The sequence below is a fragment of the Dendrobates tinctorius genome, unplaced genomic scaffold (assembly GCF_039654945.1).
Source record: "Dendrobates tinctorius isolate UK_male_01 unplaced genomic scaffold, ASM3965494v1 ptg000151l, whole genome shotgun sequence".
Taxonomy (NCBI): Eukaryota; Metazoa; Chordata; class Amphibia; order Anura; family Dendrobatidae; genus Dendrobates; species Dendrobates tinctorius.
The window spans coordinates 27,062,281-27,082,800 of record NW_027361818.1 but is presented as its reverse complement, the minus strand read 5'-3'; the positions used below and the strand labels follow the sequence as shown (position 1 = coordinate 27,082,800).

Here is a 20,520-nt window from a genome sequence, read left to right as displayed (position 1 = left end):
CAATTTTAATCTTTCTACTGTTTATATAATTAAATAATAGTTTTGGGTTTGTTTTACTTTCCTTAGCAATGAGTCTCTCAGTTTCCACTTTTGCTAAATGTATTTGTTTTTTACACATTTTATTTTTTTCTCTATAACTTTTTAATGCTTCTTCATTGCCTTCTTGTTTTAGCTTCCTAAATGCCTTGTTCTTGTTATTTATTGCCCTTTTTACATCCTTATTTGGCCACATTGGTGTTCTCCTGTTCCTAGCCCTTTTATTTCTGTACGGTATGGCTAGCTCGCAGTGGGGGTGTAAAACTGATTTAAATATTTCCCATTTATTTTCTGTGCTCCTATTCTTGAGGACATTGTCCCAATCAGTTTCGGCGAAGGTCCTCTCTAAGCTGATCAAACTTTGCTTTCCTGAAATTCAGCGTTTTTGGAACCCCCTTCCAGGGCACCTTACTGAAGGACAAGTGGAGTTGTATTATATTGTGGTCACTGTTCCCTCGGTGCCATCGACTCGGACTTCTGTTATTCTATCTGGCCTGTTGCTTAACATTAAGTCCAGAAGGGCTGTCCCTCTAGTTGGGCCCTGCACAAGTGGTGACAGAGAATTATCCTTGGTCACTGACAGAAATTGGTTTCCTTTCTGAGATCCGCAGGTTTCAGTTTCCCAGTCTATGTCGGGGTAGTTGAAGTCCCCCATAATAATCACCTCATTGTGATTTGCTGCTTTGTCTGTTTCAATAATACATTCTCAGTGGTTTCTGTTATATTTGGTGGCTTATAACAAACCCCTATGAGGATTTTATTACTTTTCCCTCCTTGTATCTCCACCCATAGAGACTCCACCTCTTCATTTCCCTCTTGTTTATCTTCTCTTAGTGTGGGCTTTAAAGTGGACTTTATATATATATAGACAGACTCCACCCCCTTTCCTTTTTTACGATCCCTCCTAAACAAATCATATCCTTGCCAGTTAGCTGCCCAGTCATAGCTGTCGTCTAACCATGTCTCAGTTATTCCTACTATGTCGTATTTTTCCTCATACATTACCAACTCCAGATCTTCAATCTTATTGGTCAGGCTCCTTGCATTGGTCAGCATGCAGGAAAGAAGTTTTGCTTCCTTTTTCTTAACTTCCTTCTGAGTACCCTGTCTTGGGACCTCTTTACCACATCTAGTATCCTTAATTAGTTTGTCCTTCTGCTGCATGTTCTTGTCTGCTGTTTTTCCTCCCATCCCCTCTTCATCTAGTTTAAAGCCCTCCTGATGAGTGTGACAAGTCTTCTGGCGAATGTGTGGTTAGAGGGAGTCGGCTGTCTTAAGTCCAGTCAGAGACTCCAGATGTCCAATCGTCGTCCTCATTATCAGTGGGCAGGCCTTTGTCAATTAGATCAGCTCCATTACCTCCTGTAACCACCAGAGGGAGCCCAGAAAGAGAACTCACGACTCCTCTGTCAATACAACCAGCTCCACTACCTTCACTAGCAACCAGAGGTAGGCCAGAAAGTGAATTCACAACACGCGGCCATGCGCCTCTTTTATAGCAGCGTCCTTCCGGGACCTTCCTAAACCACCTGATGGTCCGATCCGAGCTGGGGAAGGACCTGAGCATGTGACCTCCGATCTCCGATGACAGACCGTCCCCAGGGCATGCTCAGTGGAGCAAAAGGAGGACTTAGTCCCAGAAGTATCTCGCTGCTGACCAGCATGCGTTGCTATAGCTGGGCCAGAGGTTGCAGCAGCAACCAAGCCTACAGAGCTGGTCTGAGGAGAGAGCCTGGATCGATGAGTCTGCTGAGCAGCCTCCTCTGCAGTCAGAGAGGAATGGGAGACTGCCGAATGCAAGGCTTGGGATCTCTGCTGTGCAGCTACAGAAACCCGATGCCTAACAATCAGCAGGTTCAGCATCCTTCAAAGATTTGTCCCATGCTTCACCCAAACCAGCACTGTGCGACCACATGGTTGTCAATAAATGATAGGCAGCCTTTTCCCAACCTTGAAACTCAATAGACTCACTCACAGCTACCTTTTTCTTAAAGAGAGGCATATTCTACACAATATCACACTATCACACAGAGTCCTGATAATAAAAAAACTACTGGGCCTTCTGCGTATCCTGCAGACTATGACAAATTACGCTACCATTCAAAAGTTTCGGATCACCCAGACAATGTTGGGTTTTCCATGAAAGCTCATAATTTTGTCAATCAAATGAGTTGACAAATTAATTTAAAATCTAGTCCAGACATTGACAAGGTTGGAAAAAAAAGATTTTTATTTGAAATAATAATTTTCTCCTTCAAACTTTGCTTTCATCAAATAATGTTCCTTTGCAACAATTCCAGCATTGCAGACCTTTGGCATTCTAGCAGTTAATTTGCTGACGTAATCTCGAAAAATTTCACCTCATGCTTCCAGAAGCCCCTCCCACCAGTTGGTTTGGCTTGATGGGCACTTTTTGCGTACCATACATTCAAGCTGTTCCCACAACAGCTCAATGGGGTTGAGATCTGGCGACTGCGCTGGCCGCTCCATTACAGATAGAATACCAGCTGCCTGCTTCTTCCCTAAATAGTTCTTGTATAATTTGGAGGTGTGCTTTGGGTCATTCTCCTATTGTAGGATGAAATTGGTTCCAATCAAGCGCTGTTCACAGGGTATGGCATTGCATTGCAAAATGGAGTGATAGCCTATTAGCCTTCCTTATTCAAAATCCCTTTTACCTTATACAAATCTCCCACTTTACCAGCACCAAAGCAACCCCAGACCATCACATTACCTCCACCATGCTTGACAGATGGCATCAGGCACTCTTCCAGCATCTTTTCGGTTGTTCTGCGTCTCACAAACGTTCTTCTGTAAAACTCCTTTTGGATAAAATGTTCTGACTCAGGCTTACTGTGCGCTGCTAGACCAGGATAAAATCACCATATGAGAAGTTTAACCATTTATTCCCTGTGAATAAATGGTTAAACTTCTCATATGGTGATTTTATCCTGGTCTAGCAGCGCACAGTAAGCCTGAGTCAGAAAATTTTATCCAAAAGGAGTTTTATTTGGCGGTCACGTTGTGGACCTTCGGGCGTGCAGCAGGCTGACATTGATTTACATGCTTATATCTTTCTTGGAAAAGGTGAGTAGATTCCATCAGAATTTATTCCATTTTCCACCCAGATAAGACCCTATTGCGCTTTCTTTTTTCCTTAGTTTTATAAACGTTCTTCTGTGTGATCCAAATACCTCAAACTTGGATTTGTCTGTCCATAACATTTTTTTCCAATCTTCCTCTGTCCAGTGTCTGTGTTCTTTTGCCCATATTAATCTTTTCCTTTTATTAGCCAGTCTCAGATATGGCTTTGTCTTTGCCACTCTGCCCTGAAGGCCAGCATCCCGGAGTCGCCTCTTCACTGTAGAAGCTGACACTGGCATTTTGCGTGCACTATTTAATGAAGCTGCCAGTTGAGGACCTGTGAAGCGTTGATTTCTCAAACTACAGACTCTAATATACTTGTCTTGTTGCTCCTTTGTGCAGCGGGGCCTCCCACTTCTCTTTCCACTCTGGTTAGAGCCTTTTCTCTGAAGGGAGTAGTACACACTGTTGTAGGAAATCTTCAGTTTCTTGGCAATTTCTCACATGGAATAGCCTTCATTTCTAAGAACAAGAATAGACTGTCGAGTTTCACATGAAAGTTCTTTTTTTCAGGCCATTTTGAGAGTTTAATGGAACCAACAAATGTAATGCTCCAGATTCTCAACTAGCTCAAAGGAAGGTCAGGTTTATAGCTTCTGTAATCAGCCAAACTGTTTTCAGCTGTGCTAACATACTTGCACAAGGGTTTTCAAGGGTATTCTAACCATGCATTAGTCTTCTTACACAGTTAGCAAGCACAAAGTACCATAAGAACACTGGTGATGGTTGTTGGAAATGGGCCTCTATACACCTATGATGAAGATATTGCATTACAAACCGGACGTTTGCAGCTAGAATAGTTATTTACCACATTAACAATGTATATAGTGTATTTATGAATCATTTAAAGTTAGCTTCATTGGAAAAAACTGTGCTTTTCTTTCAAAAATAAGGAAATTTCTAAGTGACCCTAAACTTTTGAACGGTAGTGTATGTATTGCCAAGTTGTAACAATAAGGTTCGGATATGGCTTTAGAGAAGGCTACTACTTGCGATATGACGTAATTTTATTTCAAAGTACAAAATTTAAGAAATATTAAGATTGCATACACTTTTATATATTTTAACATACAAAGGTTAAGTACACATAAAGATTAAATACATATAAAGATTAAGTACACATACTCACATCATCACCAAGGAGCTTTCTGTGACGACTCCTAGAGTGGACCCTCTGGGTAGTGATACCAGCCCACCCAGGGTGAGCTGACCTAGTGAGGATCACCCTCTATATAGGGAGTGTCAGGAGCAGACCCAGAGGGGCTTAGTAACCACGACTGCTAGAACCAGGTGGTCAGATCACAGAAGACACAAGTGAGTGTGTCAAGCAAGGTGCAACAGGGAACATGCAGAGTACAAAAATGTGCAAAGCATGGACACAGGGGCACGCTGGGTATAGAATCATACAGGGTGTGTACCCGGGAATATGCAGGGTTCAGGACTATACAGGGCATGTACATGGGGGTGTACTGAGTACTGGATAGTGCAAGGCAAGTACACGGGAATTACTATGGCGCACTGACAAGCACACCCGGGTGTGAGCAAAGCAGGGCGCGTGCAAGGGAGCACGCCTAAGTATAAGGTTCGGTAGAGTGTGTGCTGTCACTGCCCCCCGAGGAAGCCACAGCGAAATGCGCGCCGGGGCACTTGTGCTTTGGATTTGGCTCAGGCATGGGTAAGGATGGAATGGGGAAAGAATTTAGAAATGGATCAGTTGCACACTGATCGTTATTCATCAGGAAATCAATGTATGTGAATGTATTGGTATGTTTTGATCAGTGTGGCATGCTATGCTACAATATGAGATATATTCTCTCGCCTCCTATTCTCCCCACTTCTGCCTGTATTTTATTCTGAAACTTTTTGGGTTGTGCAAAATAATGTACTATGCTGTTATGTATTGCACTGTGCACTTTAGCATTTAATAATTATCCAGCTGCACGCCTGTAGGTATTTATTATGATGCCCTCCATAGCTTTATGGTTGTATTATTGCCCGCTTGTTCCTTAACATGCTAGTTTTTAGCACCAATTTTTTGGTATGAATAGTTATATGATTGTTACACTTAATAAAGAGAATTTGCACTTCTTATCAAAGTTTGCCTTTTGAATATTTTTTGTATTTTGAGCACATTGTTGACAGATTACTGGGAGGGGCTGGTGAGGATCCAGCGGTCAAGGTGCACATTGGCACAAATGACAAAGTTAGAGGTAGGTGGAAGGTCCTTAAAGATGATTTCAGGGAATTAGGCTTCAAGCTTAAAGCAAGGACCTCCAAGGTGGTATTTTCGGAAATACTTCCTGTACCACGTGCCAGGCCAGAGAGGCAACGGGAGATTAGGGAGGTTAATAAGTGGCTCAGGAATTGGTGTAGGAAGGAGGGGTTTGGGTTCCTGCAGAACTGGGCCGACTTCTCAGTTGGCTACAGGTTCTACGCTAGGGACGGGCTGCACCTCAATGGGGAGGGTGCAGCTGTGCTGGGGGAGAAAATGGCTAGAAGGTTGGAGGAGTGTTTAAACTAGGGACGGGGGGGAGGGTATTCCTTTTATAGGAGGGGAAGACAGTGCAGATAGAGACCTGGGCACAAATAATGACATTGGGGGTGGGGGTGGCATGGGGGGTGGGGTTAGAACAGTTAATAATTTAAGAAAGAATAGAGGTGCAGAGAGATACATAAAGTGCATGTATACTAATGCCAGAAGCCTCGCCAACAAGATGGAGGAATTGGAGTTAATGTTGGGGATATCTGAGACATGGCCGGACGAGAGCCGTGACTGGGCAGTTAATTTACAGGGCTATAGTCTGTTCAGGAATGACCGAACAAATAAGCGAGGGGGAGGCGTGTGTTTATATGTAAAATCATCCTTACAACCCATCCTGCGTGATAATATATATGAATCTAATGAAAATGTAGAGTCCCTGTGGGTAGAGATAAGGGGAGGGGGGAAAAATAATAAATTACTGATAGGGGTTTGTTGTAAGTCTCCAAAAATAATGGAAGTAACAGAGAATATCCTCATAAAGCAAATAGATGAAGCAGCGACTCAAGGAGAAGTCATTATTATGGGGGACTTCAACTACCCTGAAATACATTGGGGAACTGAAACCTGCAGTTCCAGCAAAGGTGATAGGTGTCTGACCACTATGAGAGACAATCACCTTTCACAACTGGTTCAGGAACCAACAAGAGGGGGGGCACTGCTAGACCTAATATTAACCAACAGGCCAGACCGCATATCAAATGTAAGGGTTGGGGGTCACTTGGGTAATAGTGATCACAAATTAATAAGTGTTCATGTGTCCTGTAATAAGATGTGTAGTAGAGGGGTTACAAGGACACTAAACTTCAGGAAAGCAAATTTCCAACGGATGAGAGATGATCTTGGTGCAATTAACTGGGACGATATCCTGAGACATAAAAATACACAAAGAAAATGGGAGATGTTTATTATCCTCCTGAATAGGACCTGTGCACAATATATACCGTATGGGAATAAACCTGCGAGAAATAGGAGGAAACCACTATGGCTAAATAGAGCTGTAAGGGGCGCAATAAGAGATAAAAATAAAGCATTTAGAGAATTAAAGCAAGTAGGTAGTGATGAGGCTTTAACTAAATACAGAAGATTAAATAAATTCTGTAAAAAGCAAATCAAAACAGCAAAGATTGAGACAGAGAGACTCATTGCCAGAGAAAGTAAAAATAATCCCAAAATATTCTTTAACTACATAAATAGTAAGAAGCTAAAAAATGATAATGTTGGCCCCCTTAAAAATAGTCTGGGTGAAATGGTGGAGGAGGATGAGGAAAAAGCCAATATGCTAAATGACTTTTTTTCGACAGTGTTTACACAAGAAAATCCCATGATGGATAACATGATCAGGGATAAAAATTGTCCATTAAATGTCACCTGCTTAACCCAGCAGGAAGTACGGCGGCGTCTAAAAATCACTAAAATTGACAAATCCCCGGGCCCGGATGGGATACACCCCCGAGTACTGCAGGAATTAAGCACAGTCATAGATAGACCATTATTTTTAATCTTTAAAGATTCCATAATAACAGGGTCTGTACCACAGGACTGGCGTATAGCAAATGTGGTGCCAATATTCAAAAAGGGGACAAAAACTGAACTTGGAAATTATAGGCCAGTGAGTTTAACTTCAACTGTGGGTAAAATCCTGGAGGGTTTTCTAAGAGATACTATACTGGAGTATCTGGAGAAGAATAACCTTATGACCCAATATCAACATGGGTTTACAAGGGACCGCTCCTGTCTGACTAATCTGATAAGCTTTTATGAAGAGGTAAGTTCCGGACTGGACCAAGGGAATGCAGTGGACGTGGTGTACATGGACTTTTCAAAAGCTTTTGATACGGTGCCACACAAAAGGTTGATACATAAAATGAGAACAATGGGGATAGGGGAAAATATGTGTAGGTGGGTTAAGACTTGGCTCAGGGATAGGAAACAAAGGGTGGTTATTAATGGAGCACACTCGGACTGGGTCACGGTTAGAAGTGGGGTACCACAGGGGTCAGTTTTGGGCCCGCTTCTTTTTAACATATTTATTAATGACCTTGTAAGGGGCATAGAGAGTAGAATTTCAATATTTGCAGATGACACTAAACTCTGCAGGGTAATCAATTCAGAGGAGGACAATTTTATATTACAGGAGGATTTATGTAAACTAGAAGCTTGGGCTGATAAATGGCAAATGAGCTTTAATGGGGATAAATGTAAGGTCATGCACTTGGGTAGAACGAACAAGATGTATAATTATGTGCTTAATTGTAAAACACTGGGCAAAACTGTCACTGAAAAAGACCTGGGTGTATGGGTGGACGACAAACTCACATTTAGTGGCCAGTGTCAGGCAGCTGCTGCAAAGGCAAATAAAATAATGGGATGCATTAAAAGAGGCATAGATGCTCAGGAGGAGAACATAATTTTACCTCTATATAAGTCACTAGTGCGACCACACTTAGAATACTGTGTACAGTTCTGGTCTCCAGTGTATAAGAAAGACATAGCTGAACTGGAGCGGGTGCATAGAAGAGCGACCAAGGTTATTAGGGAACTAGGGGGTCTGCAATACCAAGACAGGTTATTACACTTGGGGTTATTTAGTTTGGAGAATCGAAGGCTTAGGGGTGTTCTTATTACAATGTATAAATATATGCGGGGACAATACCAAGACCTTTCTAATGATCTTTTTACTTTTAGACCTGTGACGGGGACAAGAGGGCATCCTCTACGTCTGGAGGAAAGAAGGTTTAAGCATAATAACAGACGCGGATTCTTTACTGTACGAGCAGTGAGACTATGGAACACTCTGCCATATGATGTTGTAATGAGTAATTCCCTACTAAAATTTAAAAAGGGACTGGATGCCTTTCTTGAAAAGTATAATATTACAGGGTATATACACTAACATAGTAACATAGTAACATAGTTATTAAGGTTGAAGGGAGACTTTAAGTCCATCTAGTTCAACCCATATCCTATCCTAACCTGCCCTAACATGTTGATCCAGAGGAAGGCAAAAAAAACCCATGTGGCAACAAGTAAGCTTCACATTGGGGAAAAAAATTCCTTCCTGACTCCACATACGGCAATTAGACTTGCTCCCTGGATATTGCGTTGATCCAGGGAGCTAGTCTGATTGCCGTATGTGGAGTCGGGAAGGAATTTTTTTCCCCAATGTGAAGCTTACTTTTTGCCACATGGGGTTTTTTTTTGCCTTCCTCTGGATCAACATGTTAGGGCAAGTTAGGATAGGATATGGGTTGAACTAGATGGACTTAAAGTTTCCCTTCAACCTTAATTACTATAATCATTACTATAATCCCTATTACTATAATAGGATAAAAAAAAACTCTCTGCTGCTCTATGTTTTTTATAGTATATTTTGAGAGTGTCCTAAAAGGTGGAACATGTACAGTACAGGTCAAAAGTTTGGACACACCTTCTCATTCAAAGAGTTTTCTTTATTCTCATGACTATGAAAATTGTAGATTCACTCTGAAGGCATCAAAACTATGAATTACACATGTGGAATTATATAATTAACAAAAAAGTGTGAAACAACTGAATATATGTCTTATAGTCTAGGTTCTTCAAAGTAGACACCTTTTGCTTTGATTACTGCTTTGCACACTCTTGGCATTCTCTTGATGAGCTTCAAGAGGTAGTCACCGGAAATGGTGTTCCAACAGTCTTGAAGGAGTTCCCAGAGATGCTTAGCACTTGTTGGCCCTTTTGCCTTCACTCTGTGGTCCAGCTCACCCCAAACCATCTTGATTAGGTTCAGGTCTGGTGACTGTGGAGGCCAGGTCATCTGGAGTAGCACCCCATCACTCTCCTTCTTGGTCAAATAGCCCTTACACAGCCTGGAGGTGTGTTTGGGGTCATTGTCCTGTTGAAAAATAAATGATGTTCCAACTAAGCGCAAACCGGACGGAATAGCATGCCGCTGCAAGATGCTGTGGTAGCCATGCTGGTTCAGTATGCCTTGAATTTTTAATAAATCCACAACAGTGTCACCAGCAAAGCACCCCTACACCATCACACATCACACCTCCTCCTCTATGCTTCACGGTGGGAACTAGGCATTTAGAGTCCATGCGTTCACCTTTTCTGCATCGCAGAAAGACACGGTGGTTGGAGCCAAAGATCTCAAATTTGGACTCATCAGACCAAAGCACAGAGGTCTAATGTCCATTCTTTGTGTTCTTTAGCCCAAACAAGTCACTTCTGCTTGTTGCCTGTCCTTAGCAGTGGTTTCCTAGCAGCTATTTTACCATGAAGGCCTGCTGCACAAAGTCTCCTCTTAACAGTTGTTGTAGAGATGTGCCTGCTGCTAGAACGCTGTGTGGCATTGACCTGGTCTCTAATCTGAGCTGCTGTTAACCTGCGATTTCTGAGGCTGGAATTAATTTTTTTTTAAGACGTTCGGAGTTACAAAGATATTGACTATGTTAACCTTTTTTATATTTTGTCAGATATGTATGTTTCACTACTTTCATGCTCTTCACCTTCTTTTTTACTTCTCCCACACTTTCTCCTTCATCATCCTCAGCAGCATCTTTTTCATCAACTTCTTCACCTTATTCATCTTCTTCTTCTTCACCTTCTTCCTATTATTCTTTTTTTTTACATTCTTCATATTCTTCTTATTCAACGATTATTCTTCTTCATATTCTTCTTCTTCATCTTCTTCCTATTCTTCTTCTTCATCATATTTTTATTTGTGACAGGCATTCCTGTAATTGTTATCTATAAAAGTGTGAAGATTACACCTTCCGTTCTGCCTGTCACAAAAGATTTACAACAGGATTTGTCCGCGTTCAGTTTGGCCTGCAGCAGCAGGCATTTTCCAGGGCACCACGAGGAGGAACGGACTCACCCCCATACACTGCTTAGTCTTCTTCTACTTATAATTTAGATAATATATTTTGCTCTGATTTTTAGTCTTATGCGTAATGTTCTTCTGCTTTTTGCTCTTCTGCTTTTTGTTCTTCTACTTCTTGGTCTTCTGCTTCTTGGTCTTCTGTCTCTTGTTGTTCTGTATCTTGGTGGTTGTCTTCATGTTCTTTGTCCTCTTGGTCATCTTCTTCAGGGACATCTTTTTGGTCTTCTTCGGGGTGGTCTTCCAGGTCATCGTCTTCAGGGAGATCCAGAGTGATTATAAACAAAAACATTTGCAAAAGCTTGAACTTGGAAATGTAGCAGAAGGCACAAGATGGCTGAGGAACTGCCGATAACCAGCTGACGGTGCTGGAAACCGGATGGGTAGCCAAAGCTGCAAGAGCCAATGGAACTAGCAAGGACCAGCTGATGGTGCTGGAACCCGGAAGGGCAGCAGAAGGAACAAGAGCCAATGGCACTACCGAGGACCAGTTGATGGTGCTGGAACACAGTTAATAAGCAGGAGGTACCTGTGCTAGAAAGCACTACCAAGGACCAGCAGACGTTGCTGGAACTCGGATACCGAGAAGGAGGCACCTAGGCCAAAGACTGTGCATGGAACCAGCTGACGGTGCTGGAACCCGGATGGGTAGCACAAGCTTCAAGAGCAAATGGAAATAGCGAGAACCAGCTGATGGTGCTGGAACCTGGATGGGTAGCAGAAGGAACAAGAGCCAATGGCACTACCGAGGACCAGCTGACGGTGCTGGAACACGGTTACTAAGCAGGAGGTACCTGTGCTAGAAAGCACTACCAACGACCAGCAGACGTTGCAGGAACTTGGATACCGAGAAGGAGACACCTCAGCCAAAGGCACTGCCGAGAACCAGCTGACGGTGCAGGAACCCGGATGGGTAGTAGAAGGTACCCATGAAAAACAAAGTTGCAAGGCCGCGAGCCGGCCGCAGTTACCGAAACCCACAGTCCTAGTAGTGGGAATGTGGACAGAGCAGGAGACATTGCCGGACACACATCAGGGGATCAACTGACGTTACTGAGCACCAGTAACACAGGAACAAGTGTTGATTGTGCAGACCACACTTTTGAGCAGCAACTGGCCGTGTTGGAGGCCAGGGTAAATACTAGAGACACTGGGGCCAGAGGCCTAATTGGAGCACGGTTAAAAATCAGTAGTAGTCTGAATGTGGAGGGAGCAGGAGACTTTGCCGTACACACAGCTGGGGAGCAGCTGGCGTTACTGCACCCCACTAACACTGGAGCATGTGTTTTTCTCTGTGTACACAGCTCTTCTGAGCAACAACTGGCTGAGTTGAAGCCCAGGGTGAATCATGGTGTAGGCTGAGGCCTACGTGCAGCAAGTTGAAAAGCTGATGTAGTGTGATTTTGGAGGGAGCAGGAGACTTTGCCGTACACACATCAGGGGAGCAGTTGGCGTTAATGCACCCCACAAACACTGGAGCATGTGTTTTTCTCTGTGTACACAGCACTTCTGAGCAACAACTGACTGTGTTGAAGCCCAGGGTGAATCATGGTGTAGGCTGAGGCCTACTTGCAGCAAGTTGAAAAGCAGATGTAGTGTGATTTTGGAGGGAGCAGGAGACTTTGCCGTACACACATCAGGGGAGCAGCTGGCGTTAATGCACCCCACTAACACTGGAGCATGTGTTTTTCTCTGTGTACACAGCACTTCTGAGCAACAACTGACTGTGTTGAAGCCCAGGGTGAATCATGGTGTAGGCTGAGGCCTACTTGCAGCAAGTTGAAAAGCTGATGTAGTGTGATTTTGGAGGGAGCAGGAGACTTTGCCGTACACACATCAGGGGAGCAGCTGGCGTTAATGCACCCCACTAACACTGGAGCATGTGTTTTTCTCTGTATACACGGCACTTCTTAGCAACAACTGGCTGTGTTGAAGCCCAGGATCAATCATGGAGTAGGCTGAGGCCTAAATTCATCAAGTTTAATATCTGTTGAAGACTACTACTGATTTTAAACGTGCTCCAATCAGGTTAAGCCTCTGGCTCCACTCTGTCTCTAGTATTTCCCCAGGCCTTCAACACCGCCAGTTGCTGATGTAGTGTGGTCTGGACTGTGAGCATGTACAGGTCACGGGGTAGCGGGGTCTGGGCTGTGTATGTACAGGTCATGATGTAGTGTGGTCTGGACTGTGTGTGTACAGGTCAGGGTGTAGTGGGGTCTGGACTGTGAGTATGTACAGGTCACGGTGTAGCGGAGTCTGGACTGTGTGTATGTACAGGTCACGGTGTAGCGGGGTCTGGACTGTGTGTATGTACAGGTCATGATGCAGTGTGGTCTGGGCTGCGTGTATGTACAGGTTACGGTGTAGCGGGGTCTGGACTGTGTGTATGTACAGGTCATGATGTAGTGTTGTCTGGACTGTGAGCATGTACAGGTCACGGTGTAGCAGGGTCTGGGCTGTGTATGTACAGGTCATGATGTAGTGTGGTCTGGACTGTGTGTGTACAGGTCACGGTGTAGCGGGGTCTGGACTGTGTCCATGTACAGGTCACGGTGTAGCGGGGTCTGGACTGTGTGCATGTACAGGTCACGGTGTAGCGGGGTCTGGACTGTGTGTATGTACAGGTCATGATGTAGTGTGGTCTGGGCTGTGTGTATGTACAGGTTACGGTGTAGCGGGGTCTGGACTATGTGTATGTACAGGTCGCAGTGTAGCGTGGTCTGGACTGTGTGTATGTACAGGTCATGATGTAGTGTGGTCTGGACTGTGTGTATGTACAGGTCACAGTGTAGCGGGGTCTGGACTATGTGTATGTACAGGTCATGATGTAGTGTGGTCTGGGCTGTGTGTATGTACAGGTCACGGTGTAGCGGGGTCTGGGTTGTGTGCATGTACAGGTCACGTTGTAGCGGGGTCTGGACTGTGTGTGTGTACAGGTCATGATGTAGTGTGGTCTGGACTGTGTGTATATACAGGTCACGGTGTAGCAGAGTCTGGACTGTGTGTATGTACAGGTCATGATGTAGTGTGGTCTGGACTGTGTGTATGTACAGGTCATGATTTAGTGTGGTCTGGACTGTGTGTATGTACAGGTCACAGTGTAGCGAGGTCTGGTCTGTGTATATGTACAGGTCATGATGTAGTGTGGTCTGGACTGTGTGTGTACAGGTCAGGGTGTAGTGGGGTCTGGACTGTGAGTATGTACAGGTCAGGGTGTAGCGGGGTCTGGACTGTGTATGTACAGGTCATGATGTAGTGTGGTCTGGGCTGTGTGTATGTACAGGTTACGGTGTAGCGGGGTCTGGACTGTATGTATGTACAGGTCATGATGTAGTGTTGTCTGGACTGTGAGCATGTACAGGTCACGGTGTAGCAGGGTCTGGGCTGTGTATGTACAGGTCATGATGTAGTGTGGTCTGGACTGTGTGTGTACAGGTCACGGTGTAGCGGGGTCTGGACTGTGTGCATGAACAGGTCACGGTGTAGCGGGGTCTGGACTGTGTGCATGTACAGGTCACGGTGTAGCGGGGTCTGGACAGTGTGTATGTACAGGTCATGATGTAGTGTGGTCTGGGCTGTGTGTATGTACAGGTTACGGTGTAGCGGGGTCTGGACTGTGTATATGTACAGGTCGCAGTGTAGCGTGGTCTGGACTGTGTGTATGTACAGGTCATGATGTAGTGTGGTCTGGACTGTGTGTATGTACAGGTCACAGTGTAGCGGGGTCTGGACTATGTGTATTTACAGGTCATGATGTAGTGTGGTCTGGGCTGTGTGTATGTACAGGTCACGGTGTAGCGGGGTCTGGACTGTGTGTGTGTACTGGTCATGATGTAGTGTGTTCTGGACTGTGTGTATATACAGGTCACGGTGTAGCAGGGTCTGGACTGTGTGTATGTACAGGTCATGATGTAGTGTGGTCTGGACTGTGTGTATGTACAGGTCATGATTTAGTGTGGTCTGGACTGTGTGTATGTACAGGTCACAGTGTATCGAGGTCTGGTCTGCGTGTATGTACAGGTCATGATGTAGTGTGGTCTGGAATGTGTGTATGTACAGGTTACGGTGTAGCGGGTTCTGGACTGTGTGCATGTACAGGTCACGGTGTAGCGGGGTCTGGACTGTGTGTGTGTACAGGTCATGATGTAGTGCGTTCTGGACTGTGTGTATATACAGGTCACGGTGTAGCGGGGTCTGGACTGTGTGTATATACAGGTCATGATGTAGTGTGGTCTGGACTGTGTGTATGTACAGGTCATGATGTAGTGTGGTCTGGACTGTGTGTGTACAGGTCACGGTGTAGCGGTGTCTGGACTGTGTGCATGTACAGGTCACGGTGTAGCGGGGTCTGGACTGTGTGCATGTACAGGTCACGGTGTAGCGGGGTCTGGACTGTGTGTATGTACAGGTCATGATGTAGTGTGGTCTGGGCTGTGTGTATGTACAGGTTACGGTGTAGCGGGGTCTGGACTGTGTGTATGTACAGGTCGCAGTGTAGCATGGTCTGGACTGTGTGTATGTACAGGTCATGATGTAGTGTGGTCTGGACTGTGTGTATGTACAGGTCACAGTGTAGCGGGGTCTGGACTATGTGTATGTACAGGTCATGATGTAGTGTGGTCTGGGCTGTGTGTATGTACAGGTCACGGTGTAGTGGGGTCTGGGTTGTGTGCATGTACAGGTCACGGTGTAGCGGGGTCTGGACTGTGTGTGTACAGGTCATGATGTAGTGTGGTCTGGACTGTGTGTATATACAGGTCACGGTGTAGCAGGGTCTGGACTGTGTGTATGTACAGATCATGATGTAGTGTGGTCTGGACTGTGTGTATGTACAGGTCACAGTGTAGCGAGGTCTGGTCTGTGTGTATGTACAGGTCATGATGTAGTGTGGTCTGGACTGTGTGTATGTACAGGTTACGGTGTAGCGGGGTTTGGACTGTGTGCATGCACAGGTCATGGTGTAGCGGGGTCTGGACTGTGTGTGTGTACAGGTCATGATGTAGTGCGTTCTGGACTGTGTGTATATACAGGTCACGGTGTAGCGGGGTCTGGACTGTGTGTATATACAGGTCACGGTGTAGCGGGGTCTGGACTGTGTGCATGTACAGGTCATCATGTAGTGTGGTCTGGACTGTGTGTATATACAGGTCACGGTGTAGTGGGGTCTGGACTGTGTGCATGTACAGGTCATCATGTAGTGTGGTCTGGACTGTGTGCATGTACAGGTCACGGTGTAGCGGGGTCTGGACTGTCTATGTACAGGTCATGATGTAGTGCGGTCTGGACAGTGTGTGTGCAGGTCATGATGTAGTGTGGTCTGGACTTTGTGTGTGTACAGGTTATGATGTAGTGTGGTCAGGACTGTGTGTACAAGTCATGATGTAGTGTGGTCTGGACTGTGTGTATTTACAGGTTATGATGTAGTGTGGTCTGGACTGTGTGTACAAGTCATGATGTAGTGTGGTCTGGACTGTGTGTGTGTACAGGTCATGATGTAGTGTGGTCTGGAGGATGAATCATGGAGCAGGCTGAGGCCTACTTGGAGCAAGTTGAAAATATGATCTAGTTTGCATGTGGAGGCAGCAGGAGATATTGCCGTCCACACAGCAGGGGAGCAGCTGGCGTTACTGAACCCCACTAACACAGGAGCTATTGTTTGCAGACGGCACTTCCGAGCAATAACTGGTGATGTTGGAGCCCAGGATCAATCATGGAGCATGCTGAGGCCTACTTGGAGCAAGTTGAAAATATGATCTAGTTTGCATATGGAGGGAGCAGGAGATATTGCTGTTCACGCAGCAGGGGAGCAGCAGGCGTTACTGCACCCCACTAACACAGGAGCTAGTGTTTTTCTCTGTGCAGACCGCACTTCCGAGCAACAACTGGCGATGTTGGAGCCCAGGATCAATCATGGAGCAGGCTGAGGCCTACTTGGAGCAAGTTGAAAATATGATTTAGTTTGCATGTGGAGGCAGCAAGAGATATTGCCGTCCACACAGCAGGGGAGCAGCTGACGTTACTGAGCCCCACTAACACAGGGGCTAGTGTTTTTCTCTGTGCGGACGGCACTTCCGAGCAACAACTGGCGATTTTGGAGCCCAGGATCAATCATGGAGCAGGCTGAGGCCTAAATTCATCAAGTTTAATATGTGTTGTAGACTACTACTGATTTTATACGTGCTCAAATTAGGCCTCTGGCTCCAATCTGTCTCTTGTATTTCCCCAGGCCTCCAACACCGCCAGTTGCTGCTAAGAAGTGGCGCCTGCACAATCAACACTTGTTCCTGTGTTACTGGGGTTCAGTAACGTCAGCTGATCCCCTGATGTGTGTCCGGCAATGTCTCCTGCTCTGTCCACATTCCCACTACTATTAGTGTGAATGTGGAGGCAGCAGTAGACATTGCCGTCCACACAGCAGGGGAGCAGCTGGCGTTACTGAACCCCACTTACACAGAAGATAGTGTTTGTCTCTGTGCAGACGGCACTTCTGAGCAACAACTGGCGGTGTTGAAGCCCAGGGATTACAGTTCAGGTGGTAGAAACATGAACACAACAGGAGACCTGGATACTGTTGCCAAACAATTATTTAGTCTGGAAGAGGACTGGCAAATTCTGGCGAGATTCAGGCCTTGTTCATTTTCAGAAAAGTAAGCCGGTCAACGTTATCGGAGGATAGTCGCGTGCGACGGTCTGTTAGTACACCACCTGCGGCACTAAAGACACGTTCCGATAATACACTGGCAGTAGGGCAAGCCAGTACCTCCAATGCATACTGGCTAAGCTCTGGCCATGTATCCAGCTTAGAGACCGAAAACTTGAAGGGGGAAGAGCCGTCTGGGAGTACACTGACAGAGCAAGACATGTAGTCTGTCACCATGTGACGGAAACGTTGCCTCCTGCTGACTGGAGCAGTCTGTGATGGTGTAGACATTTGTGGTGGGAACACAAAACTTTGCCACATTTGGGCCATAGTGGTCTTGCCTTGTGCTGAGGCGCTGCCTCTGCTCCCTCTTTGTGCAGAGCTTCCTCCACTGCTTAGACGCACAGAGCTGCTTTATAAAGCACTAGCAGCACTGCTCTCGGGTGGAATGGAGAACATGATGGAATGCACCAGTGTCTCTTGGTACTCCCGCATTTTACGCTCTCGGTTCAATGGTGTTATGAGGCTTTGTAAGTTGTCCCGGTAGCGAGGATCTAGGAGGGTGTACACCCAATAGTCAGGCGTGTTGAGAATGTGGGCGATATGGCGGTCGTTTCTCAGGCACTGCAGCATGAAATCAACCATGTGCTGCAGACTCCCAATTGCCCAAGAAACTTGGTCCCCTGCTTGAGGCATCATCTCTGCCTGCTCTGCATCACCCCACTCTCGCTGTACATACTGACTAGAACATTGTGTACCTCCCTCCTCTGGAGAGATGTCTTCCTCCTCCATTGACTCCTCCTCATCCTCCTCACAAAGTGTCCCCTGCCTAGGCCTTAGTGAGGAAGCACGTAGCGCAGATTGTCCAGAAGCAGATGGCATTTGGGACTCATCATCCTCCACCTCTTCCAAAACCTCCACCCTTAGTGCTTGCAGTGTTTTTTGAAGCAGGCAGATAAGGGGGACAGTCATGCTGACTAGTGCATCATCTGCACTCGCCATCCGCGTGGAATCATCGAAGGCACGCAAAACGTGGCAGATGTCCTTCATAGAGGCCCACTCAATGGTGCTGAAGTGTGACCGGCGCACAGTGCGACTTATTTGCGCCTGATGCAGCTGGTACTCCATTACTGCTGCCTGCTGCTCACACAACCGCTCCAACATATGTAACATTGAATTCCACCTGGTGGGTAGGTCACATATGATGCGATGTTCCGGAAGGTGGAATTGGAGCTGCAGAACTGCTATGCGCGATCTTGCCATACTGGAACGCCGCAAGTGAGCGCACTCTAGGCGGACCTTGTGCAGCAGTGCATCAAGATCCGGATAGTCCCTCAGAAAGCTCTGCACGACCAAGTTGAGCACATGTGCCAGACATGGGATGTGAGTGAGGTTGCCTAGGCCCAGAGCTGCCACCAGATTTCGGCCATTGTCACACACTACCAAGCCTGGCTGGATATTCGCTGGCACAAACCACACGTCGCTCTCCTGCTTGATGGCATTCCAGAGCTCCTGCACTGTGTGGCTTCGATTCCCCAAAGAAATTAATTTCAGTATGGCCTGTTGACGTTTGGCCACGGCTTTGCTCATGTCGGTCGTAACAGGCTCCTGCAGCGCTGATTCCGAGGAACTGGAGTATGAGGAGGAGTCAATGTGTACAGACTGGATTCCTGCAATCCTGGGAGTTGGCAGAACACGTACAGCGTCTCTCTCAAGATCTGTACCCGGCTCCACAACATTGACCCAATGGGCAGTGAGGGAAAGGTATCGTCCCTGTCCATGGGTACTGGTCCACGCATCAGTGGTCAGGTGGACCTTGCTACTGACGGCGTTTAGTAGCGCATGTTTAATTTTTGCCTCCAGGGACGGCTTGCCTGCTGAAATAAAAGCGGCTGGGCACGGTGTATTGTGGGACTGCCAATGCCATGAAGTTCCGGAAGGTGTCAGTCTCCACCAGCCTGAATGAGAGCATTTCAAGGGCCAGTAATTTTGCAATGCCAGCATTCAGAGCCTGTGCTCGGGGGATGGTTTGCCGAGTATGGCCACCTTTTCTCCCATGCCTGTGCTACCGATGGCTGTAGAGTGGCCTATATAGTGTTTGCAACCAACCAATGTAGATGGACACGGATGGATGGACACTAATAGGAGAAATAATGAAAAATGAGCTGCAATAAAAGAAAAATATGTATGAGGCAGTGACGCACGCTGAGCAGCCTACAACCAGACGTAGCTGTAGGACACACTACAGCGTGAGCTGCACTCACACAGAGACCTCTCAGACAACCGTGAACAGTGCAGATAAGTGGGCACTAGCACTGAAAGGCTGCAGAAAGGCTCCGCTGTCTACTTCTATAGTGTTTGCAACCAACGTTTATGGATACGGATGGATGCACACTAATAGGAGAATGAAAAATGAGCAGCAATAAAAGAAAAATATGTATGAGGCAGTGACACACTGAGCGGTCTACAAGCAGACGTGCCTGCAGGACACACTACAGTGTGAGCTGCACTCACACAGACCTTGCAGACAGCTGTGAACAGTGCTGCTGCAAGGCAAAAGAAAGCTACACTTATTGAGAATGTAGCCTGGGTAAAGCACAATATTTTTTGGAAAATCGCTATCTCTAACTGTCCCTCAGAGTCTTCAACAGCAGCCTGTCCCTAACTGAATTCACAACAGAGTGAACCCTAAATGGCGGTGGCAGCGGCTTTTATAGTGCATCATGACATCATTTCAGCAGCCAATCACAGCCATGCCATTCGTTAACATGCCTACATGCCTAACAGGATGTGCCCACACTTCTGAGGATTGTCATTGGCTGAATCAAATCAAACTGGCTCATAGCATTATGGGAACTTCCGATTCCGGTATTCGATATGCTAAAAGTATCGGAACTCAGTATCGGAATTCCGATACCGCGAATATCGGCCAATACCCGATACTTGCGGTATCGGAATGCTCAACACTAATCGTAACCTAACTTTTCCCATGTGTTTACACCTAAGTACAAGGTTAAGTAGAGCACATGCTGGGAAGCACACCTAGGTGCAGGGTTAGACGGAACATGCACTGGGAAGCAAGCCTGAGTGCAAGGCAAGGCAGAATGTGTGCTAGGAAGTATAGCAGAGTACAAGGCAGAGGCAGAGCACGTGCTATGGGGCACGACAGAACACAGTGCAGGAGTAGAGCGTGTGCTAAGAAGCACGGCAGAGCCCAAGGCAAGGGACCTGAATACAGAGAGCGACCGAGCAGGGACCAAGCAGGCCTAGCAGGGAAGCACAACAATA

At 46.1% G+C, this 20,520-nt stretch overlaps 1 protein-coding gene across 1 annotated transcript in view; it reads right to left on the bottom strand.

Moving 5' to 3' along the window:
• The window catches only part of LOC141050134 (olfactory receptor 1500-like), a 35,754-nt gene that overhangs the window by 14,957 nt on the left and 277 nt on the right, over nt 1–20,520 (bottom strand). The window lies entirely within an intron of this gene.